This window comes from Hoplias malabaricus, chromosome 3 (genome assembly GCF_029633855.1).
Source record: "Hoplias malabaricus isolate fHopMal1 chromosome 3, fHopMal1.hap1, whole genome shotgun sequence".
Lineage (NCBI taxonomy): Eukaryota > Metazoa > Chordata > Actinopteri > Characiformes > Erythrinidae > Hoplias > Hoplias malabaricus.
In genome coordinates, this window is record NC_089802.1 from 38035902 (window position 1) to 38063077 (window position 27176).

The 27176-nt window shown below is 47.8% G+C and overlaps 1 long non-coding RNA gene across 4 annotated transcripts; it reads left to right on the plus strand.

Moving 5' to 3' along the window:
- Positions 1–815: 815 nt before the first annotated feature.
- On the plus strand, positions 816–17195 carry LOC136692901 (uncharacterized). 4 transcript variants are annotated; one of them, XR_010801996.1, is made up of 4 exons: positions 816–1082; positions 1653–1788; positions 11756–11810; positions 16485–17195. It is a non-coding gene; the product is annotated as an uncharacterized lncRNA (long non-coding RNA). The 4 variants fall into 4 exon arrangements; XR_010801995.1 differs by lacking the exon at positions 11756–11810; XR_010801994.1 differs by lacking the exon at positions 16485–17195 and having other exon boundaries at positions 11756–12818.
- Positions 17196–27176: the final 9981 nt, after the last annotated feature.

The following is a 27176-nucleotide window of genomic DNA, read 5'->3' on the forward strand; positions in this document are numbered from 1 at the left end:
AATGTGTTGTTTTCCTTCAGCTGAGTATTTTCTTCTGTTTTGTCTTCACGTTTTCAGAGTTCTCACTGGGCTCTGGAGTTTCTCTCAGTGTGGTCTCGGCTTTTCTCATTTCTACTTTGCCCTTTTAATAATAAACTACAAACTGCTCATGTCTGTCTCTAGCCTTGTTTTACATTCAGTAAACCACTGTAACTGGGCTTTCTTTACACGGACTTCTCAAAAAAACTGGGCGATCACATTCCCTCCCTGGAATAAAGTGGCAGAACGTTGCCTCCCCACCGTTTCCTTAGAAATTTAATCAACTATGGTGTATGTGCAGCACGTTGTATTTTTTTTAAACACAAACAAACTTCATTGGGGCGTAATTGTGAAAACTGTGAAACTTTGTGTGATTTACACATGAACACTTTAGACTTTCAGTTATGAATAAATCCATTAATTATAGTCAACTTTTGGAGGTCATGTGGCGCACTGCCTCTTACTGCTTCACGTACCACCAGTGCTGGGTGTACCACAGTTTGAGAACTGCTGCTATAAGCAATACTTGGAGCATAATAAAAAAATGAGCCAGGAGCTAAACAAGAAAATAAAGAGCTATGACCTACAGATTAAGAAAGTCAGAAACACTAGGAAACAACATACCACAAGAGAGAACAAACCAACCAGGAACCACAAAACACTAATGATCAATAACACTGAGGCTGGGGACAGGGCTGATAAACCTTCACAAACAAGGGACACCTGTGTGAGTCACATGAGGAATGGGGCATTGATAGGGGCACAGAAAGAGAGAAGCATTAGGGAAAACAGTCAGAGCATGAGAATACAGGAAAACAAGACAGAGACAGAAGAGATAGGGCTGAAACCTGTCAGGCCTAGTGTTAAAGGCATAGCTCATGATTGTAAGAAAAAAACTTTTTTTCTTTCAGATGTTTCTTGGCATTTCGCTAGCTCTCAAATCTGTTTGCAAGTTCAAAACCGGTTTAATGTGTTCTGGAGGATTTTAGACAACGGAGAGACTCCAAACGCTGAAAAGCACCAACCGAGATGAGGATGTTGTTCTATCCCTGCTCCATAGGGGGGTAACACTGACTTATATTTGCTGTTACAGTTACATTAATTAAGGTGGAACTGACTCTAAATTCAGGAGAGCGCTCACTGCATGAAAGTAAACACAGAGCGAAAGTGCTTCAAAACTAAACAGCTCGAGTTACACGAGTTTCTGTGGGAATTCAAACAGTGAATAAACACTTACAATTTACACTTCAGACACCAACAAGATTTACTCACACACACTGCTCCACCTTAAAAGATACAGTTGCTTCTTACTCACACACACCGCTCCACCTTAAAAGATACATTTGCTTCTTACTCACACACACCGCTCCACCTTAAAAGATACATTTGCTTCTTACACACACACACCGCTCCACCTTTAAAGATAGTCGCTTCTTACTCACACACACTGCTCCACCTTAAAAGATAGTCGCTTCTTACTCACACACACCGCTCCACCTTAAAAGATACAGTCGCTTCTTACTCACACACAACGTTCCACCTTAAAAAACATTTAGTCGTGGAAGTGCAGATTACTACAATTGCCCACAACTGTAGAGGTACCCTTAAAGTTGTCCATTTACCTTTATCAAAAGATGCACAGTCCCAGGCTCGGTGAGGTTCACCTCTCAGCGCTGGGATCTTGGGTTCAGGTCCAATCGGGGTGGAGTTTCTGTGTTCTCCATGTGTCTGCATGTGTTTCATCCCACGGCCCAAAAACATGGAGGTTAGGTGAGTTGGCTTCTCTAAATACTGTCCTGGGGTTAATGAATGAGTGAGTGAATGAATGTCTGTATGTATGTGAGTGAATGAGTGAATGTGTATGTGCCAAATATGGATTGGCGCTCTGTCTTGGGTGAAACTCTAGTGCCCGATGTTCTCCTCCAGGAGGATGGTCGTTCCTGGTTGAGGGGATGCTGTTTGTGTTTCGCTGCCACTTCTCAGGTGTGTGTGTGTGGATTGAATGTTGAAGGGACTGGCGTTGTGTGCAGTGTTAATTGTAAAGCTTCCTTGGGTTTCTAGAAATCAAGCTGATACCACGCTGCTATCAAGAATGCAGCTCGGTATCAAGCAAGAGATTCCCCTTATGTCCTCTTCAATCAGGAGACAAGCATGTGTTAAAGCTCTCCACTCTGGTTCCAGCTCATCCTGATCTGGGGAGTGATCCTCACACTCACAAACACAGTCTGAGGATTAACCTCCAAAACCCAGATCACCGTTCAGGACACCCGCTCAAACAGCCACACTTTTTATTGCTCTTTTCTTTAAAGTAAACTCTGAGCTGCAGACCGTACACTGCCCTCTGGTGGAGAACAGGGTCCAGACAGTTCTTGACTCTGATTAAACCTGTAGATATTCCACACTGTTAAATTTCTTGTTGACCCTTATTCTTTCCGAGTCGAATGCTGGGGCCTCAGGATGTGGTGAGTTGGTTTTTAAAGGTGTTGGCACACGTTTGATGGCCCTGGGCTTGTGTTTTTGAGGTGTCTGAGCTCACCAAGTGTCAGTGAAGGGTAAAAGTCATGTAATCCGAAACAGCACAAGCTCAAACAGGATAATCGTTTAATCCATTATCTGCTTTAGCCGTGGAGGTGTGTGTGTGTGACTGTCCCTTAATTAATGATGAAAGGACTTTTCTCTCTCTCTCTCTCTCTCACACACACACATACTGGAGATGAAGAGGGATTTAAGGGGCAGGTTTCTCTTGAGTCTGAGAGCTTCTTTTGTCTTGACCCTGTTTAAACACTTGACAAACGACTGATAAAAGCATTTTATAAAATCATAGTGATGAAATACTAAAAACGGACTCGTCTCACCCCTCTTAAAACGTAATTGTTTGTTCGTTTGTTCATTAATTCATTCATTCATTTACATATTTGTCCATCCATGTTCTAAACAATTAATCCAGGTCTGGAACCCTGTGGGTCCACATCCTGGACTGAGCACCAGTCCACCTGAGGGCATCACACACTCACCCAGACACTCTCACCCTCACACCTGTGGACAGTGTCACACACTCACCCAGTCACTCACACACACACACACCTGTGGACAGTTTCACTCACTCACCCAGTCACTCACACACACCTGTGGACAGTTTCAAACACTCACCCAGTCACTCACACACACCTGTGGACAGTTTCAAACACTCACCCAGTCACTCACACTCTCACACACACACACCTGTGGACAGTTTCACACACTCACCCAGTCACTCACACTCTCACACAGTCACTCACACACTCACACCTGTGGACAGCCTCACACACTCACACCTGTGGACAGTTTCACACACTCACCCAGTCACTCACACACACACACACACCCGTGGACAGTTTCACTCACTCACCCAGTCACTCACACACACCTGTGGACAGTTTCAAACACTCACCCAGTCACTCACACTCTCTCACACACACCTGTGGACAGTTTCAAACACTCACCCAGTCACTCACACTCTCTCACACACACACTTGTGGACAGTTTCATACACTCACCCAGTCACTCACACTCTCACACAGTCACTCACACACTCACACCTGTGGACAGTTTCAAACACTCACCCAGTCACTCTCACCCTCACACCTGTAGACAGTGTCACACACTCACACAGTCAATCACACACTCAAGCCTGTGGAGAGTCTCACACACTCATCCAGTCACTCACACACTCACACCTGTGGACAGTTTCACACACTCACCCAGTCACTCACACAGTCACACCTGTGGACAGTTTCACACACTCACCCAGTCACTCACACAGTCACACCTGTGGAGAGTCTCACACAGTCACTCACACCTGTGGACAGTTTCACACACTCACCCAGTCACACTCACACTCACACCTGTGGACAGTCTCACACACTCGCACCTGTTGGCAGTCTCACCCAGTCACTCACACACTCGCACCTGTGGACAGTTTCACACACTCACCCAGTCACTCTCACACTCACAGCTGTGGACAGTCTCACACAGTCACTCATACACTCACACCTGTGGACAGTCTCTCAAACTCACCCGGTCACTCTCACACTCACACCTGTGGACAGTCTCACACACCCACCCAGTCACACTCACACCTCTGGACAGTCTCACACACTCACACCTGTTGACAGTCTCACCCAGTCACTCACACACTCACAGCTGTGGACAGTCTCACACAGTCACTCACACACTCACAGCTGTGGACAGTCTCACACAGTCACTCACACACTCACACCTGTGGACAGTCTCAAGAACTCACACAGTCACGCACACCTGTGGACAGTCTCACACACTCACACCTGTTGACAGTCTCACCCAGTCACTCACACCTGTGGACAGTTTCACACACTCACCCAGTCACTCTCACACTTACACCTGTGGACAGTCTCACACACTCACCCAGTCACTCTCACACTCACACCTGTGGATAGTCTCACACATTCACACAGTCACTCACACCTGTGGACAGTCTCACACACTCACACCTGTGGACAGTCTCACACACTCACTCCTGTTGACAGTCTCACCCAGTCACTCACACACTCGCACCTGTGGACAGTTTCACACACTCACCCAGTCACTCTCACACTCACAGCTGTGGACAGTCTCACACAGTCACTCACACACTCACAGCTGTGGACAGTCTCACACAGTCACTCACACACTCACAGCTGTGGACAGTCTCAAGAACTCACACAGTCACGCACACCTGTAGACGGTCTCACACACTCACACCTGTTGACAGTCTCACCCAGTCACTCACACCGTCACTCACACCTGTGGACAGTTGCACACACTCACCCAGTCACTCTCACACTTACACCTGTGGACAGCCTCACACACTCACCCAGTCACTCTCACACTCACACCTGTGGACAGTCTCACACAGTCACTCACACACTCACACCTGTGGACAGTCTCACACACTCACACCTGTGGACAGTCTCACACACTCTCACACTCACACCTGTTGACAGTTTCACACACTCACCCAGTCACTCTCACACTCACACCTGTGGACAGTCTCACACACCCACCCAGTCACACTCACACCTCTGGACAGTCTCACACACTCACACCTGTTGACAGTCTCACCCAGTCACTCACACACTCACAGCTGTGGACACTCTCACACAGTCACTCACACACTCACAGCTGTGGACAGTCTCACACAGTCACTCACACACTCACACCTGTGGACAGTCTCAAGAACTCACACAGTCATGCACACCTGTGGACGGTCTCACACACTCACACCTGTTGACAGTCTCACCCAGTCACTCACACCGTCACTCACACCTGTGGACAGTTTCACACACTCACCCAGTCACTCTCACACTTACACCTGTGGACAGTTTCACACACTCACCCAGTCACTCTCACACTTACACCTGTGGACAGTCTCACACACTCACCCAGTCACTCTCACACTCACACCTGTGGACAGTCTCACACAGTCACTCACACACTCACACCTGTGGACAGTCTCACACACTCACACCTGTGGACAGTCTCACACACTCACACCTGTGGACAGTCTCACACAGTCACTCACACACTCACACCTGTGGACAGTCTCACACACTCTCACACTCACACCTGTGGACAGTCTCACACACTCATACCTGTTGACAGTCTCACCCAGTCACTCACACACTCGCACCTGTGGACAGTTTCACACACTCACCCAGTCACTCTCACACTCACACCTATGGACAGTCTCACACAGTCACTCACACGCTCACACCTGTGGACAGTCTCACACACTCTCACACTCACACCTGTGGACAGTCTCACACACTCTCACACTCACACCTGTGGACAGTCTCACACACTCACACACTCACAGCTGTGGACAGTCTCACACAGTCACTCGCACACTCACACCTGTGGACAGTCTCACACAGTCACTCACACACTCACACCTGTGGACAGTCTCACACACTCTCACACTCACACCTGTGGACAGTCTCACACATTCACTCGCACACTCACACCTGTGGACAGTCTCACACACTCACACCTGTGGACAGTTTCACACACTCACCCAGTCACTCTCACACTCACACCTGTGGACAGTCTCACACAGTCACTCACACACTCACACCTGTGGACACTCTCACAAACTCACCCAGTCACTCACACCTCTGGACAGTTTCACACAGTCACCCAATCACTCACACACTCACATCTGTGGACAGTTTCTCACACTCACCCAGTCACACACACACACACACCTGTGGACAGTTTCACTCACTCACCCAGTCACTCACACACACCTGTTGACAGTTTCAAACACTCACCCAGTCACTCACACTCTCACACACACACACTTGTGGACAGTTTCATACACTCACCCAGTCACTCACACTCTCACACAGTCACTCACACACTCACACCTGTGGACAGTTTCAAACACTCACCCAGTCACTCTCACCCTCACACCTGTAGACAGTGTCACACACTCACACAGTCAATCACACACTCAAGCCTGTGGAGAGTCTCACACACTCATCCAGTCACTCACACACTCACACCTGTGGACAGTTTCACACACTCACCCAGTCACTCACACAGTCACACCTGTGGACAGTTTCACACACTCACCCAGTCACTCACACAGTCACACCTGTGGACAGTCTCACACAATCACTCACACCTGTGGATAATTTCACACTCTCACCCAGTCACTCTCACCCTCACACCTGTAGACAGTGTCACACTCTCACCCAGTCACTCACACCTGTGGACAGTTTCACACACTCACCCAGTCACTCTCACACTCACAGCTGTTGGCAGTCTCACCCAGTCACTCTCACACTCACACCTGTGGACAGTCTCACACACTCACCCAGTCACACTCACACCTCTGGACAGTCTCACACACTCACACCTGTTGACAGTCCCACCCAGTCACTCACACACTCACAGCTGTGGACAGTCTCACACAGTCACACACACACTCACAGCTGTGGACAGTCTCACACAGTCACACACACACTCACAGCTGTGGACAGTCTCAAGAACTCACACAGTCACGCACACCTGTGGACGGTCTCACACACTCACACCTGTTGACAGTCTCACCCAGTCACTCACACCTGTGGACAGTTTCACACACTCACCCAGTCACTCACACACTTACACCTGTGGACAGTCTCACACACTCACCCAGTCACTCTCACACTCACACCTGTGGACAGTCTCACACATTCACACAGTCAATCACACCTGTGGACAGTCTCACACACTCACACCTGTTGACAGTCTCACCCAGTCACTCACACACTCGCACCTGTGGACAGTTTCACACACTCACCCAGTCACACTCACAGCTGTGGACAGTCTCACACAGTCACTCACACACTCACACCTGTGGACAGTCTCACACAGTCACTCACACACTCACACCTGTGGACAGTCTCACACACTCTCACACTCACACCTGTGGACAGTCTCACACACTCACACACTCACAGCTGTGGACAGTCTCACACAGTCACTCGCACACTCACACCTGTGGACAGTCTCACACACTCACACCTGTTGACAGTCTCACCCAGTCACTCACACACTCGCACCTGTGGACAATTTCACACACTCACACAGTCACTCACACACTCACACCTGTGGACAGTCTCACACAGTCACTCACACCTGTGGACACACTCACAAACTCACACAGTCACTCTCACACTCACACCGGTGGACAGTCTCACACACTCACCCAGTCACTCACACATTCACACCTCTGGACAGTTTCACACAGTCACCCAATCACTCACACACTCACATCTGTGGACAGTTTCTCACACTCACCCAGTCACACACACACCTGTGGACAGTTTCACACACTCACCCAGTCACTCACACACTCACACCTTTGGACAGTCTCAAGAACTCACACAGTCACGCACACCTGTTGACGGTCTCACACACACCTGTTGACAGTCTCACCCAGTCACTCACACCTGTGGACAGTTTCACACACTCACCCAGTCACTCTCACACTCACACCTGTGGACAGTTTCACAAAGTCACTCACACACTCACACCTGTTAACAGTCTCACACACTCTCACACTCACACCTGTGGACAGTCTCACACACTCACACACTCACAGCTGTGGACAGTCTCACACAGTCACTCGTACACTCACACCTGTTGACAGTCTCACCCAGTCACTCACACACTCACACCTGTGGACAGTCTCACACAGTCACTCACACCTGTGGACACTCTCACAAACTCACACAGTCACTCTCACACTCACACCTGTGGACAGTTTCACACACTCACCCAGTCACTCACACCTCTGGACAGTTTCAGACAGTCACCCAATCACTCACACACTCACATCTGTGGACAGTTTCTCACACTCACCCAGTCACACACACTCTCACACATTCACTCACACACTCAAACCTGTGGACAGTTTTACACACTAACCCAGTCACTCACACACTCATGCAGTCACTCACACACACACACACACACACACACACCTGTGGACAGTTTCACACACTCACACCTGTGGACAGTCTCACACAGTCACTCACACACTCACACCTGTGGACAATTTCACACACTCACCCAGTCACTCACACCTGTGGACAATTTCACACACTCACCCAGTCACTCACACACTCACACCTGTGGACAGTCTCACACACTCACCCAGTCACTCACACATGTGGATAGTTTCACACCCTCACCCAGTCACTCACACACACACACCTGTGGACAGTTGTAAACACTCACCCAGTCACTCTCACCCTGACATCTGTGGACAGTGTCACACACTCACACAGTCAAGCCTGTGAAGAGTCTCACGCACTCACACATTCACTCACACATGTGGACAGTCTCACACAGTCAATCAAACACTCACACATGTCGACAGTCTCACACAGTCACTCACACCTGTGGACAGTTTCACACACTCACGCAGTCACTCACACACTCACCCAGTCACTTACACACACACACCTGTGGACAGTTTCACAGTCACTCACACACTCACATCTGTGGACGGTTTCACACACTCACACAGTCACTCACACCTGTGGACAGTTTTACACACTAACCCAGTCACTCACACACTCATGCAGTCACTCACACACACACACACACACACACACACACCTGTGGACAGTTTCACACACTCACACCTGTGGACAGTCTCACACAGTCACTCACACACTCACACCTGTGGACAATTTCACACACTCACCCAGTCACTCACACACTCACACCTGTGGACAGTCTCACACACTCACCCAGTCACTCACACATGTGGATAGTTTCACACCCTCACCCAGTCACTCACACTCTCAACCAGTCACTCACACACACACACCTGTGGACAGTTTCAAACACTCACCCAGTCACTCTCACCCTGACCTCTGTGGACAGTGTCACACACTCACACAGTCAAGCCTGTGAAGAGTCTCACGCACTCACACATTCACTCACACATGTGGACAGTTTCACACACTCACCCAGTCACTCACACACTCATGCAGTCACTCACACACACACACACACACACACACCTGTGGACAGTTTCACACACTCACACCTGTGGACAGTCTCACACAGTCACTCACACACTCACACCTGTGGACAATTTCACACACTCACCCAGTCACTCACACACTCACACCTGTGGACAGTCTCACACACTCACCCAGTCACTCACACATGTGGATAGTTTCACACCCTCACCCAGTCACTCACACTCTCAACCAGTCACTCACACACACACACCTGTGGACAGTTTCAAACACTCACCCAGTCACTCTCACCCTGACATCTGTGGACAGTGTCACACACTCACACAGTCAAGCCTGTGAAGAGTCTCACGCACTCACACATTCACTCACACATGTGGACAGTTTCACACACTCACCCAGTCACTCACACACTCACACCTGTGGACAGTCTCACACAGTCAATCAAACACTCACACATGTCGACAGTCTCACACAGTCACTCACACCTGTGGACAGTTTCACACACTCACGCAGTCACTCACACACTCACCCAGTCACTTACACACACACACACCTGTGGACAGTTTCACAGTCACTCACACACTCACATCTGTGGACGGTTTCACACACTCACACAGTCACACCTGTGGACAGTTTCACACACTCACCCAGTCACTCACACACTCACACCTGTGGATAGTTTCACGCACTCACCCAGTCACTCACACTCTCAACCAGTCACTCACACACACACACCTGTGGACAGTTTCAAACACTCACCCAGTCACTCTCACCCTCACACCTGTGAACAGTGTCACACACTCACACAGTCAAGCCTGTGAAGAGTCTCACACACTCACACATGTGGACAGTTTCACACACTCACCCAGTCACTCACACACACTCACATGTGGACAGTCTCACACTGTCACTCTCACACTCACACCTGTGGAGAGTTTCACACACTCACCCAGTCACTCTCACACTCACACCTGTGGACAGTTTCACACACTCACCCAGTCACACCTGTGGACAGTTTCACACACTCACCCAGTCACTCACACACTCACACTTTGTGGAGAGTCTCACACACTCACCCAGTCACTCTCACACCTGTGGATAGTCTCACATAGTCACTCACACACTCACACCTGTGGACAGTCTCACACACTTACACACTCACACCTGTGGACAGTTTCACACACTCACCCAGTCACTCACACACTCAAACCTGTGGACAGTCTCTCACACTTACACACTCACACCTGTGGACAGTTTCACACACTCACCCAGTCACTCACACACTCAAACCTGTGGACAGTCTCTCACACTTACACACTCACACCTGTGGACAGTTTCACACACTCACCCAGTCACTCACACACTCACACTTCAGGACAATCTCTCACACTCACACACTCACACCTGTGGACAGTTTCACACACTCACCCAGTCACTCACACACTCACACCTGTGGACAGTTTCACACTCTCACACAGTCACTCAAACACTCACCCAGTCACTCGAGGAGAGGTCATTGTGTTTTTAATACATTTAGTTTCATCTTATTGGTCCTTTCTTGAAAAAACAACAACAAATAAACAACAACAAATAAAAACAACAACAAATCAAAACAAAGCCTGGTCTGCTGCTGGAATCTGACACTTTTTCAGGAACAAATCACTTACAATAAAATGTTTAATAAATTCATGACACAGACGAATCAGTGACATTCAGGAAGTTAAACATATCCCCGTTCTTCTGTGTTAACAACAAAAATCTCATTCAGTTTTTCCAAAGAGATATCCAACCTGGAATTCCTGGTATGGGAATGAGGCCTAGTGCGGACTGACAGTCAAAGCTGCTTTAAAGCCGAGCTGGAGGAAGGATATTTTATATCTTTCCTCTTCCTGAGATTTTACAGTCGGTCTGTTTGACATTTATTTTCTGCCGGCAATGAGGGATGTGTCACCCTGTGTGTGTGTGTGTGTGTTCCCCTAGAAATCATGAAGAGAAGTGTGAGTGAACATTTTTCAGTGAGAAGATTAGCATTAGCCTGGGATTAACTATGGACGAGGGAAAATGAACACATAGTCATCCTCTCACACCGTCCAGAAGCCAGACGTGGGCAGTAACCAGAACTATCTGGACACCTGCTCGTCCAACACTTCCTCTGAAATGAGGGGCATTAATCAAGAGTGTGGTCTTCTTTGTTGCAGTAACAGCTTCTACTCTTCTGCGAAGGGATAATTCTAGATGGCGTGGAACACTGCTGTGAGGATTTTATATCATTCAGCCTCTTATTAATAAGATCATGGCCTGGACGATTAATTCTGGATCACATCACCCCAGAAAACACAGTTCCACTGTAGATGCTTTAACACAGCATGGCTTCAGCTTGGCTTTTCACGGCTCAACATGCCTTTCCCTGGTTGGTTTTCCATTCCTACAGCTCATCATCAAAATGCATCCGGTGTAGTCTCTAACCCTGTCTCTAAGGGGAACAGTGGGCTTTGGAAACCACAACAACGGCAGCGGTAACGTTAAGCGGTGTTTACTCATGGTGTATTGGCGTGTTGTTGTTGTTTGGGACTGAACACAGCTCCATCATCAGTTCAGACAGATCAGTAGAGTTTGTTCCTTCCTTGTTGCAGCGTCCAGCTCTCGCTGGATTCTTTCGTCAGCCACCAATCCAAGGAGCGTTTGAATCTCTTGAACCAAAAGTCCACGGCGTAATTTTACGAGCTGCCGTTGTGAGTCAGATAAAAATAAACGTGATCTCTGCCTGCAGCTGGAGATTTTACAGATGGAGAGTTAGTGCTGGTCGTCTGCGTTGCGTGGCGTAGAGTGACGACTCTCTCTGGACAATCAGCGCTCTGCAAGGTTTACACGCCACGGTTTAGTCCCTACTCGACTCGCTCTGAACCACGAGAGAACAGCCACTAAACAAGAACCCGCTTCCAGAACTAGGACCACAGGACACAGCCCAAAAAAACACAACCCAAAGAACACCTCCCACAGGATGCTGTCAGCTGGATGTTTTTGGTCGGTGAGACTGTTCTCAGTCCAGACACCGAGGGGTTTAAAAACTCCAGACACTGTAGTGTCTGATCCACTTATGTGTGCGTTACAAAGATAGACATTGTTTTGTTTTGTTGTTGTGTTGCTGTTGTTTGTACATTGTGTGTGTGTGTTCACCCTCATCCCCTCCTCGCGTCTCGTCCCTTTTTGTCACCCTTTACGTGAGGTGTGTGTGGATTATTTGCCGATCTGTGGATTTACTCAGCCCTTGTAAAGGCACCTTTCATTAAAAGAACATTGTGCCTAAAAACATACTTTTTTTGGGTGAGTGGTGTTTAACCATATGATAGGAAATGGTGTGTGTGTGTGTGTGTGTTGTAATGATTTAATAACTTCAAAAATGATTATTTATATATATATATATATATATATATATATATATAAGAAAGAGAGAGATGAGAAAAGAGAGGAAGAGATTAAAGGAAAGATGGAATGAGAATGGGAAAGACGGAGTGAGTAAAGTGAGAGGGGGAAAAAGAAACAGAAAAGAGGGAAAGGATATAGCGAGGAAAGTATGTGTGTGTGTGTGTGTGAGAGAGAGAGAGAGAGAGAGAGAGAGAGAGAGAGAGCGAGAGAGAATGATTACACAGCATTCACCCTATCACAGTCTCATCACAGAGCTGATACAGAGGAGAGGAAATCAGATAAAAGTGCCATTTATTTTTCATCTCCTCCTCCTTCTACCGTTCTGCTGCATCCCTCTTTTCTTCCTGTCTTCAGGAGAATAAAATGAAATGCTGATAGCAGTGATTTCAAAGAATGAGACACAGAGAGAGAAAGAGAGAGAGAGCGAGCAATGATTAAATTATTTTAAATGTAGTGAAAACCTCGAATGATTCTTCTGCTGAAGGTTTTATGAAACTATTCTCCTGTTTCTAGACTATTCATGTTGTATTAAGAATTTTATCTGAGTAAAATCATTGCTGTGTGGATCTGATGGCATTTGGAGCTGTTCCTGTTTAAATCAAAGCGTTGGGTTCCAGACAGAAGAGCAACACACTCAGCTTCATCAGAACTGACTTGTTACGGTCAGTAATGAGTTAATGACTCAGGAACAGTGTTCCGCACTTGCCTCAGGTTTGTTGTAGCAGAACATCTCCAAGTAGTTCCCTTGTGGAATTTCGGAACACAGAGAATCAGTTATGGTGCTTTTCTCCTTTTTTCTCCTTGACTCATTTTCCACTTCTCCACCAGGTAAATCAGGTCCTGGTTCTGGAAGTGGTTTCTCAACAACAACAAAAACACGCCAATACACCATGAGTAAACACTGCTTAACGTTACCGCCGTTGTGGTTTCTAAAGCCCACTGTTCCCATTAGAGACATGGTTTGAGACGACACCTGATAACTTTAGGAGTCAAGAGTCAAGTCAAGAGAGTTTTATTGTCAATTCTGCATATTTACAGGACATACAAAGGTGTCAAGATGCAGTAAAATACAAGATGAAGTAACATTTAACAAACAATAGACTAAATTCAACTAAGCTAAGATTATAAAAATATGAACGTGAACAAACAGAAGACAAGTGCAGGACATACAATACCAGCAGCTCACTGATAGACATACATGAGACAATGGGACACTGACTGAAGACAATAACCTGATTTGGAGGTAGGATACTGGATGTACAGGGCAGAGTTGACAATAGTGCAAGATAATCGTATAACAACTAAATAATACCTATTGAAAAAGTCACAGTTAGGTCTGATGAGGAGCTTAAGTGACAGTACCAATATAAACAGGCCCGGTGTCAACAGTAGTGCAAATATAGGGATATGAAGCCTGGAGGCTGGTTAAAGTGGTTGAGTGGCTGCCTGATTTTCAAAGTCACAGTTGGGTATTGGTGGTAATTGATGAGGTTGCTGAGTAGTGTGTGTGGGGGGCAGAAGTTGGAGGGGGGAGGGGGGGGGGGGGGCAGGGAGAGAGTTCGGCATTCTCACAGCCTGATGGATGGAGTTATCCCTCAGTCTGCTGGTACTAGCCTTGAGACTACGCAGTCTCCGCCCTGATGGCAGCAGGCTGAAGAAGCTGTGTAGCGGGTGGGTGGGATCACCTGCCAAGCAGAGGGCTTTTCTTAGGAGACGGGAGCTGTATAAGTCCTGAAGGCAGGGGAGAGAAGTACCAATGGTCTTCTCAGCAGTTCTCACAATACGCTGGAGGGTTCTGCGGCAGGAGGCCGTGCACGCAGTGAAACAGCTAGTCAGGATACTTTCGATGGCCCCGCTGTAGAAGGTGATCATGATGGGGGAGCTCTTTCTCTTCTTAGCTTGCGGAAATGTAGAGCTGTTGGGGAGCCTTCTTGGCCAGTGTTGCTGTGTTGATGGTCCAAGAGAGGTCCTCTGTGACGTGCACACCCAGGAACTTGGTGCTGCTCACCCTCTCCACAGCAGCCCCGTTGATGGATAGAGGGGCATGTTGTGTGTGGGTTCTCCTAAAGTCCACAACATTCTCCTTGGTCTTCTCAGTGTTCAGAAAGAGAGGCCAGCCGGCTCATGTTGCTCCTGTACTGTGACTCAGCGTTGTTGCTGATGAAGCCTACCACAGTCGTGTCATCCGCAAACTTGATGAAGAGGTTGGAGGTGTGTGATGGAGAGCAGTCGTGGGTTAGCAGAGTGAACAGAAGGGGGCTCAGCACACATCCTTGGGGAGCCCCCGTGTTCAGAGTGATGGTGCTGGACGAGTTACTGCCAACCCGTACTGCCTGTGGTCTTCCAGTCAGGAAGTCAAGCAGCCAGTTGCACAGTGATGTGTTCAGTCCCAGTCTGTCCAGTTTCTGAATGAGCTGTTGGGGGATGATTGTGTTGAATGCAGAACTGAAATCAATAAAAAGCATTCTGACATAGCTGTCTTTCTTGTCCAGATGAGTAAGGTCTGAATGGAGAGCAGTGGAGACAGCATAATCAGTCGAACGATTTGAACGATATGCAAACTGGTAGGGTCCAAGGAGGTGGGGAGGGAAGACCTGATGTGTTGCATGACTAGCCGCTCGAAGCACTTCATGAGGATGGAGGTAAGTGCAACCGGGCGGTAGTCGTTGAAACAGGAGGGTGATGACTTCTTTGGGAAAGGGATAATAGTGGTGGCTTTAAAGCATACAGGGACCACAGCCTGACTCAGTGAGGTGTTGAAGATGTCAGAATACACCTCTGCAAGTTCACCAGCGCAGTCCTTCAGCACACGACCAGGTATGTTGTCAGGTCCAGGAGCTTTCCGAGCGTTGATCCTCACTATCTGAGGACAGTGTGAGCACCTGGTCTCCAGGAGGGGGGGTGGATTTATGTCCCAGGGTGTGGTTTAGTGCCTCAAACTGAGCGAAGAACCCATTTAGGTTGTTCAGCAGAGAGGAGGTGCTGTCACAGGTCTGTGGCGGGGGTTTGTAATCTGTAATGGACTGAATTCCCTGCCACAGGCTCTGAGTGTCTCTGCTGTCGCTGAAGCGTTGGGCTATCCTCTTGGAGTGCTGCCTTTTTGCCTTTCTGATGCCACGAGACAGGTTGGCTGTCTTCAGGCCAGCCTGTTCTCCATCTTTGAAGGCAGCATTTCTAACCTTCAGCAACTTTTGGACCTCGCCTGTCAGCCATGGCTTCTGATTGGCATGAATGGTGATGGTCTTGAGGACAGTTACATCATCAACGCACTTGGTGATGTAAGCAGAGACAGCTCGATGTCCATATGAACAGCTTAAACAGGAGAGCTGTGGAAGTGGAAAACCCATCCTGGGACCAGGACTGAAAAGTGTGTTGAGCTGTGTTGAGTAGCTACAATGGAAAAGTACCATTACGCCACACTTGCATACCTCTCCCTTGGTGTGATCTCTGTTGGTTGTTGGAGGGTAATATTGGACTTAAATTTCTCCTATTTGTTTACAGTCTCTCTGAGTGTGGGTTGGTGGAGCATGGACTGCTGACTGCGCTGACACACAGGATTATGGGAAAAGTAAGGCAGCAAAAGATGCAGAAATTGGCCCAACGGAGGAACCTCAGGATTATATACAGAGGCTCGGTTGTGACCCGACTCATGTCTTCTTCCCTCAAAGCAATGCCTCAGGAGACAGTATTTAGAATGTTTCAGACACAGATGATACCAACCCCCCCCCCCCCCCCCCCACAACCACCTGACACACACACACACACAAAACCAAGCCAAGCAACTCCGTCCACAGCAATCGCTCTGAGGATAATTACAGAAAAGAGGACTGAGCTTCCAGCTAACATTAGTGCCCCAGGCCCCTTCATCTGGCCCCAGGAGACAGTGGAAATGGATGGAAAAGAGCCCAGAAGTAAACAGACGCTTTCTGAGGGAAATGTCATGTCTGACACCTGCTCACGTTAAGCGTGAGACTCCAGCTGTTCACGTCAAACTACAGCGAATTACACAACGCGCTTATTCACACACAGCAACAGAGAGGGGCTTGAATAGAGAGGGGGTTTATAATTGTACTGCTGCCATATGGACGTCAAGCTTTTCTGTCTGCCGTGCTTCGTCACCTGTGGCTCCGAAAGCATTCGGACACCGTGTCTGTACAGGGACGGGTAACAGTGACTTTAACTGGGTCTCGACAAATACAAACTCAATTATTAAAGGAGCTTTAGATCCAAATGGCTGAATGTGGATGATGTGTGTCTCTGGACTGAGACACAAACACAATCACACAGAATCCTGCTTTTAGCCTCATTGCACAGAACTAAAACCCAATTTGTAATGAACCGATCTCTGACAGTGAACACACACACCAGTGTTTAGGGGCAATGAACACACAGATACACACATATACACCCCAGGAGCAGTTGGATGTTAGGTGCTTTGCATAAGGGCATCTCAGTTGTGGATGCTGAGGGAGGATAAAGCACTGTTCCTTCACTCTCCCCTGCCTCAATAATTCTTGGCAGTCGAGGGGATCGAACCAGTGACCTGCTTATTTTCTGTGTGCTGCCTGAGTCAGAAACACGGGATAAAACAAGTCGTTCAGATTCTGCTCCACTTCAGACCTCAAGTGCAGAGACTTTAGAATGGCCTTGCCCCCTCGTTTGAGTCTCTTCAATCACAGCGCTGGACCCACAAATTTAGGGATTGTGGATCAGGTCGAGCTGTACCTGAGGCTGGAAGGGCTGGAGGTGCAGTCCGACTCTTGATTGTTGCCAGGGAGGGGCTGGTCTGTTCCTGGCTTTGTAGGCAGCAGGAGAGTTTTAAACCTGGTGCAGGCAGCTACAGGGCGCCAGTGAAGAGTGATGTAGGTGAACTTCAGGAGACAATAAATATTATGAGTGATTGGCGAGTGGAGGTGTGCAGCAGCAACTTTAAACTCTCTGGAGGGGGCGCCAATCCTTCACAGGGCGACACACACTCACACACTCACACCTATGGACACTTTTGAGTCTCCAATCAACCTACCAACGTGTTTTTGGAGCGTGAAAGGATACCGGAGCACCCGAAGGAAACCCACACAGACACAGAGAGAACACACCACAGTCCTCACAGACAGTCACCCGGAGGAAACTCACACAGACACAGAGAGAACACACCACACTCCTCACAGACAATCACCCGGAGGAAACCCACGCAGACACAGGGAAAACACACCACACTCCTCACAGACAGTCACTCGGAGGAAACCCACGCAGACACAAAGAGAACACACCACACTCCTCACAGACAGTCACCTGGAGGAAACCCATGTAAGACACAGAGAGAACACACCACACTCCTCACAGACAGTTACCCGGAGGAAACCCATGCAGACACAGAGAGAACACACCACACTCCTCACAGACAGTCACCCGGAGGAAACCCATGCAGACACAGGGAGAACTCACCACACTCCTCACAAACCGGAGCGGGACTCAAACCCCCAACCTCCAGGACCCTGGAGCTGTGACAGGGACACTACTTTAATTTATCTTTCAATTACTTCACATCAGAATAAACACACACACACACACACACACACACACAAACAACTATTTATAAATTCCTAGCTTGTGGCCACTCAACTTCAGTTATAAATTTCTTTGGACAGCTTTGCAGGAGTCATCGTTATTATTCAGCTCCTGAAATAAAGTTTAACAACTCGCTGACAAACTCTTCACTGTTCTGTTGACTTTAAAGTTTGTAAACTTCCAGTTGTGAAGAATGAGGTGGGGGTGGGACACCAAGGATGTCTATTCATTCAGTCATTTATCTTCTGTAAGCAGTTCATCCTGTTCAGGGTAAATGTACATTTAGGACATCTTTACCAGAATCAAGGAGGCATTACACACTCACCCAGTCACTCACACACACACACCTGTGGACAGTTTCACACACTCACCCAGTCACTCACACACACACACCTGTGGACAGTTTCACACACTCACCCAGTCACTCACACACTCACACCTGTGTACAGTCTCACACACTCACCCAGTCACTCACACACTCACACCTGTGGACAGATTCACTCACTCACACCTGTGGACAGTTTCACACACTCACCCAGTCACTCACACACTCACACCTGTGGACAGTCTCACACACTCACCCAGTCACTTACACACTCACACCTGTGGACAGATTCACACAGTCACCCAGTCAGTCACACACTCACCCAGTCACACACACACACACACCTGTGGACAGTTTCACACACTCACCCAGTCACTCACACACTCACACCTGTGTACAGTCTCAAACACTCACCCAGTCACTCACACACTCACACCTGCAGACAGTCTCACACACTCACCCAGTCACTCACACACTTACACCTGTGGACAGATTCACACAGTCACCCAGTCACTCACACCTGTGGAGAGTTTCGCACACTCACCCAGTCACTCACTCACACACCCAGTCACTCACACATTCACCCAGTCACTCACACACTCACCCAGTCACTCACACCTGTGGACAGTTTCACACACTCACACACTCAAACTGTCGCTCACACACTCACCCACTCACTCACATCTGTATACAGTTTCGCACACTCACCCAGTCACTCACAAACTCACTCAGTCACTCACACCTGTGGACAGTTTTACACACTCACCCAGTCACACACACCTGTGGACAGTTTCACACACTCACCCAGTCACTCACACACCCACACCTGTGTACAGTCTCAAACACTCACCCAGTCACACCTGTGGACAGTCTCACACACTCACCCAGTCACTCACACACTCACACCTGTGGACAGTTTCACACACTCACCCAGTCACTCTCACACTCACACCTGTGGAGAGTTTCGCACACTCACCCAGTCACTCACTCACACACCCAGTCACTCACACATTCACCCAGTCACTCACACACTCACCCAGTCACTCACACCTGTGGACAGTTTCACACACTCACACACTCAAACTGTCGCTCACACACTCACCCACTCACTCACATCTGTATACAGTTTCGCACACTCACCCAGTCACTCACAAACTCACTCAGTCACTCACACCTGTGGACAGTTTTACACACTCACCCAGTCACACACACCTGTGGACAGTTTCACACACTCACCCAGTCACTCACATACCCACACCTATGTACAGTCTCAAACACTCACCCAGTCACACCTGTGGACAGTCTCACACACTCACCCAGTCACTCACACACTCACACCTGTGGACAGTTTCACACACTCACCCAGTCACTCTGACACTCACACCTGTGGAGAGTTTCGCACACTCACCCAGTCACTCACTCACACACCCAGTCACTCACACACTCACCCAGTCACTCACACCTATGGACAGTTTCACACACTCACCCAGTCACTCACACACTCACCCACTCATTCACATCTGTGGACAGTTTCACACACTCACCCAGTCACTCACTCACTCACACACCCAGTCACTCACAAACTCAATCAGTCACTCACACCTGTGGACAGTTTTACACACTCACCCAGTCACTCACACCCGTGGACAGTTTTACACACTCACCCAGTCATTCACATACTCACCCAGTCACTCACACACTCACCCAGTCAGTCACACACTCACCCAGTCACTCACAATTGTATACAGTTTTGCACACTCACCAAGTCACTCACACCTGTGGACAGTTTTACATAATCACCCAGTCACTCAGACACTCAACCTGTCACTCACACACCCACGCAATCACTCACCCAGTCACTCACACACTCAAACAGTCACTCACTCAAACTTGTGGACATTTCCAGTGTTGTCTCCTAAAAACTGGGTTGTGTTTTGTAAATAGAAACACATTTTTAATCTGATGCCTGCAGCGGAGGTTGTGAATGTTATCAATATTATATCCTCAGAATTCTACAAAGCATTCGAACATGAAATAAAACAACGTTTTGGGACAGTAGGAGACCAACGGTTCTCTTCGCACGGCTTTAATCCGTCAGTGCAGGGGGGCCTCTGTCCAGGGGTCCTGCAGATGGATTCAGGATGTGAGTCCACGGCGAGGTGTGTTAATGTGGCTAATCTGTATGAGAGGAGAGATTACAGTGCGGTGAATTAGCCACTGTAGCTGCAGGACAGTAAATAAAGCGAACAAATAAAAGCCTTCAGAAAGTCTGTGTAATCACTCAGGAGACAGGCTGGTCATTAAGGTTTCATTAAGCAGCGCAGAGACGAAGAGAGCCATAAATATGTGTGTGCACTGAGATGTCCATGAATAATGGATGAGCCGGCGTCCAGCGTATTGATTCTCTGGACGTGTGGAATGAGAGAGGACACAACAAAACTTTAACGGCGGAGGAGAAAGATTTACGGCGTGTGATGGGTTCAGGACGCTGTTTAAAACTGCTCAGTTTCCAGCAGGTAGTGTTGGGGTAGTTACACAATAAAGTAATCCATCACTAATTACTCACTACTTAACTAAAATTATAATGGGATTCGTTTACTCATTACGTCCTGGAAAATGTCTCAAACCTCATTACTTTACTTTTAAGTAACTTTCTAAAACCCACACAGACAAACAAAACTGGAAAATACACAAATGATAGACGATAGTCCTTTTTGTATTTAACAACATTTATCAGTCGCAGCAACATTAAACATGTATAAAATTACTTTAACCAAAACTTGATCTTACTGTTTAATTTAAAAAAAACTATAGAAAATCTAAAGCATATTCGAAGGAAAATATTACAACTGAATTCACAAAGGCAAAGTCTTTATAAGAGAGCCACAGTGCAGCAGGTAGTGTCCCTGTCACAGCTCCAGGGTCCTGGAGGTTCTGGGTTCGAGTCCCACTCCGTGTGACTGGCTGAGAGGAGTGTGGTGTGTTCTCCCTGTGTCTGCGTGGGTTTCCTCCGGGTGACTGTCTGTGAGGAGTGTGGTGTGTTCTCCCTGTGTCTGTGTGGGTTTCCTCTGGGTGCTCCGGTTTCCTCCCATGCTCCTAAAAACACACGTTGGTAGGTGGATTGGAGACTCAAAAGTGTCCGTAGGTGTGAGTGTGTTGAGTAAATGTGTGAGTGTGTGTCGTCCTGTGAAGGACTGGCACCCCCTCCAGGGTGTGTTCCTGCTTTGCGCCCAGTGATCCTGGGTAGGCTCTAGACCCACCGCCGCCTTGAACTGGATAAGGGTTACAGACAAAAAATGAATGAATGAATGAATGAATTATACTACTAAACCCCCTCAATGTGTAATACATAGTAAAGAGGAATATAACTGCAGAGTGATGTAGACACATGGGCTCACAGACAATGGAGAGACTTCAAACACTGAAAAGCACAAACCAAGATGAGGATGTTGCTCTATTCTTGCTCCATAGGGGGGTGACACTGACTTATTTTTGCAGGTTCGATTCCCAGAGCCGGCAGGTCATGACTGAAGTACCCTGAGCAAGACTCCTAACCCCCAACCGCTCCCTGGGTGCCGTGGCTAGGGCTGTCCACCACTCCGGGCATGTGTGCTCACTGCCTATGTGCCTATGTAAATGTCTAATTCTCATTTCTAATTACAAATGATTTTCTGTGGGAACTCAAACAGTGAATAAAAATTTACAGACAGGTTACACTTCAGACACACAAACTTATGTTATTTTTCAAACACACCGTTTCATCTCAAAAGATGCCGATCACTCTGGATGCAAACTGTTTAGTTTTGTAGCACTTTCGCTTTGTATTTACTTTCATGCATTTTGCACTCTCCTGACTTTAGAGTCAGTTCCAGATGAAGATGTATCACTGAAATCAAATCAAATCAAATTTTATTAACAGTGGCAAAGAAAAACTCCCTCAGCTCACGAGGAAGAAACCTTGGATGGAACCAAGACTCATACGAGGAACCCATCCTCCTTGGGTGTAAGGGAGATGATGTCGCTGCGCGTGATCACGTCTGTAGTGTGTTGTGTAGATGTCGGGGACGTTACTGATTGACAGCAGAGTAATGATTGACTACACACACAGTGAAAATGCAGCGTAAGGGTCTGTGGAGACACAGGAACTCTGTCTGCTCTGTTTTAAATTCATCTCTCTCAGTGTAAGGTTTAGGTTGGACTTTACCACCCCGACTTACATCAGACTTGCGCTCTGCTGCAGCAACTGGCCGCAGGACCCCAGGTTCTCCAGCAGGACGTCACCCGGAGCATCGCGCTGCTTCCACCAGCAACCCTTCTTCACACAGTGCACCAGGGGGCATCTCATGATGGACAAGAGAGCATGATCCATCAGAGCAGACCCTTTCTTCCACAGCTCCAAACAAAAAGCCAAATAAATCCAGTGATCACATTCATTTTCATTCTCATCCACAATCCAACCTTCAGAACTCCTCTGGAGCTTCATTCTGATTCCCAACACACACAGTGGGCTACTTTAAAACTCCTCTTTTTTCTGGGGCTTTCATTAAACACACCCAAGCAGCAAACAGGAAATTGTAGTCTAAGAATTGTGTGTGTGTGTGTGTGTGTGAGAGAGAGAGCAAGAGAGAGAGAGAGAGAGAGAGAGAGAGAGAGAGAGAATGATTGGACGACAGACGTAAGCTGAAGGTCAGACTTTTGGAGGATATTGAGGCTCCGAGGCTCAGTGACGAATCTTTCTTTAGGGGAACGTTCAATCAGCTTCTCTCTCTCTCTCTCTCTCTCTCTCTCTCTCTCTCTCTCCGGCCTCGGGATTACAGAGCTGACACTTTATTTATTTTTCATTCTGACAGGTTAAGGTGAGCTGACCAAATACCTCTCGTTCCGAACTGCTGGATATTTAAGTCTGATTTATGGCCCGTGCTCTGGAGGCAGTGCAGATCTTCAAGGACCCTCCACCATCTAATCTTCACCCTTGTATTTATCACGGCCCATTTTTGGACTCTTATAAAAGCCCTGTGTGTCTTCCTGAGGATACCTTCATGAATAAATTGCGAATGGATTTTAAGGCTCTATAAAAACCTCCATCGTACTTTTGTAGGCGATCAACAGCGGAGATTCCTGGCCTCTCCTGTTCAGGAGAAACATCTGAGCAGCAGGAGACACAAGTTACAGCCTTCACCTTCTCTGCGTCGGAACACGGTGTCGTCCAGAGACACTACTGAAATATTTAAGAGTGACATATTCTCCACATTTTACACAAGGATACACAACACCCTTCCTACAGGATGCTGTTTACGGCTCAGCAAATTAAATCAACAGAATTACATATATATACACAGCACATTCACATAAGAACTCTGGAGAAACTCTGGAGCATCAGGTCTGGAGATGTCCCGGGGTGGTCTTTTCTCACATGTAGCTCACTGTGCGAGATTTTCTGTGTCAGGTGTGTTCTCACAGCAGGAAATGTTCTGCATGATTTAGGTGTGGACTGGCATCTGTGAAGTTCCTGCAGAAGATATTCCGGGATATTAGTGGCACTGTTCTCATATGTGCTCACTCCAAGTTTACATGTAGCTTTTACTAGGCAAAGGCAAGTTTATTTATACAGCACCTTTTGAACACAATGGCAATCCAAAGTTCTTTATAAAACAGTGCAGTAAAATTACAGTAGGAGAATTAATATTTTACAAAATAAAACTATTTTAAAGCTAATAAAACTATTTTAAAGCTAATAAAAGTAGAATGAAACCAAATCCACACACACTAACACGCCACCACCACGTCAGTGTTACTGCAGCGCTGAGAATGATCCACCACCACATCACACCTGCTCTGTGGGGGTCCTGAGCATGTTTTTCTGTGGAGGACATCAGCTAAAGTTGGGGTTACGCTACACGACTTTTAGCCCAATCCTGGTGCAGTCGCAGGTGACAGTCGGGGGGAAAGTCATGTAGTGTGTGAGGGGCTCAGACTCAGACCAGTCGCAGCATATCAAACACGTTTGATCTGTTCGACCCAACTTTAGACGCAGTCACATAGTGTAAACTCTTCACCAACTCAATGATGAACATGTCCCTTCAGCAGCCAGTGAGAACAGAGAACAGAGAGTAAACACAGGCGCATGCACTGGAGGATGGATTAAACAATACAATTGTGACAACCTATGAAACATTACATAGAGCTGAATGCACATGTCCCCAAATAACCAGTATTACCTGTAGGAGAACATAGTGAGTCACAAAACACACCGTTACAGCCTTTACTTCAGTTTTTTTCTAATTTTCCATTCCACCTCCAGCTCTGCAGTGTGTGGAGAACGCGCCGACTGAGTCACACCCACAACCCAAAGACATTTTTACGTGCTTTTTCTTTGTGGATCTACAGAAATAGCAGCGCAAACAATAACTGCAGTGATGTGGTGATGTGTTTATGTGGGTATCCTAGGAAACTCGAGTGGCGTGTTTAGTTCGGGAGTTTGTGGTCCTGTAACGTGTTATCCCCCAGTTGTGTAGCGTGTTATCCTCCAGTCGTGTAGCATGTTATCCCTCAGTCGTGTAGCGTGTTATCCTCCAGTTGTGTAGCGTGTTATCCCCCATTTGTTTAGCGTGTTATCCTCCAGTCGTGTAGTGTGTTATCCTCCAGTCGTGTAGCGTGTTATCCTCCAGTCGTGTAGCGTGTTATCCTACAGTCGTGTAGCGTGTTATCCCCCAGTCTTGTAGCGTGTTATCCCCCAATCTTGTAGCGTGTTATCCTACAGTCGTGTAGCGTGTTATCCTACAGTCGTGTAGCGTGTTATCCCCCAGTCTTGTAGCGTGTTATCCCCCAGTCTTGTAGCGTGTTATCCCCCAGTCGTGTAGCGTGTTATCCCCCAGTCGTGTAGCGTGTTATCCCCCAGTCGTGTAGCGTGTTATCCTCCAGTCGTGTAGCGTGTTAACCTCCAGTTGTGTAACGTGTTATCCTCCAGTTGTGTAGCGTGTTATCCCCCAGTTGTGTAGCGTGTTATCCTCCAGTTGTGTAGCGTGTTATCCTCCAGTCGTGTAGCGTGTTATCCTCCAGTTGTGTAGTGTGTTATCCTCCAGTCGTGTAGGGTGTTATGCCCCAGTCGTGTAGCGTGTTATCGTTATCCTCCAGTCGTGTAGCATGTTATCCCCCAGTCGTGTAGTGTGTTATCCTCCAGTCGTGTAGCGTGTTATGCCCCAGTCGTGTAGCGTGTTATGCCCCAGTCGTGTAGCGTGTTATCGTTATCCTCCAGTCTTGTAGCGTGTTATCCTCCAGTCGTGTAGCGTGTTATCCTCCAGTCGTTTAGCGTGTTATCCTACAGTCGTGTAGCGTGTTATCCTACAGTCGTGTAACGTGTTATCCCCCAGTCTTGTAGCGTGTTATCCCCCAGTCATGTAGCGTGTTATCCTCCAGTCTTGTAGCGTGTTATCCTCCAGTCGTGTAGCGTGTTATCCTCCAGTCGTTTAGCGTGTTATCCTACAGTCGTGTAGCGTGTTATCCTACAGTCGTGTAACGTGTTATCCCCCAGTCTTGTAGCGTGTTATCCCCCAGTCATGTAGCGTGTTATCCTCCAGTCTTGTAGCGTGTTATCCTCCAGTCGTGTAGCGTGTTATCCCCCAGTCGTGTAGCGTGTTAACCTCCAGTCGTGTAGCGTGTTAACCTCCAGTTGTGTAACGTGTTATCCTCCAGTTGTGTAGCGTGTTATCCTCCAGTTGTGTAGCGTGTTATCCCCCAGTTGTGTAGTGTGTTATCCTCCAGTCATGTAGCGTGTTATCCTCCAGTCGTGTAGCGTGTTATCCTCCAGTCGTGTAGCGTGTTATCCTCCAGTTGTGTAGCGTGTTATCCTCCAGTCGTGTAGCGTGTTATGCCCCAGTCGTGTAGCGTGTTATCGTTATCCTCCAGTCTTGTAGCGTGTTATCCCCCAGTCGTGTAGTGTGTTATCCTCCAGTTGTGTAGCATGTTATGCCCCAGTCGTGTAGCGTGTTATGCCCCAGTCGTGTAGTGTGTTATCGTTATCCTCCAGTCGTGTAGTGTGTTAACCTCCAGTTGTGTGGTGTGTTATCCTCCAGTCATGTAGCGTGTTATCCCCCAGTCGTGTAGCGTGTTAACCTCCAGTTGTGTGGTGTGTTATCCTCCAGTCATGTAGCGTGTTATCCCCCAGTCGTGTAGCGTGTTATCCTCCAGTCGTGTAGCGTGTTATCCTCCAGTCGTGTAGCGTGTTATTCCCCAGTCGTTTAGCGTGTTATCCTCCAGTCGTGTAGCGTGTTATTCCCCAGTCGTGTAGCGTGTTATCCCCC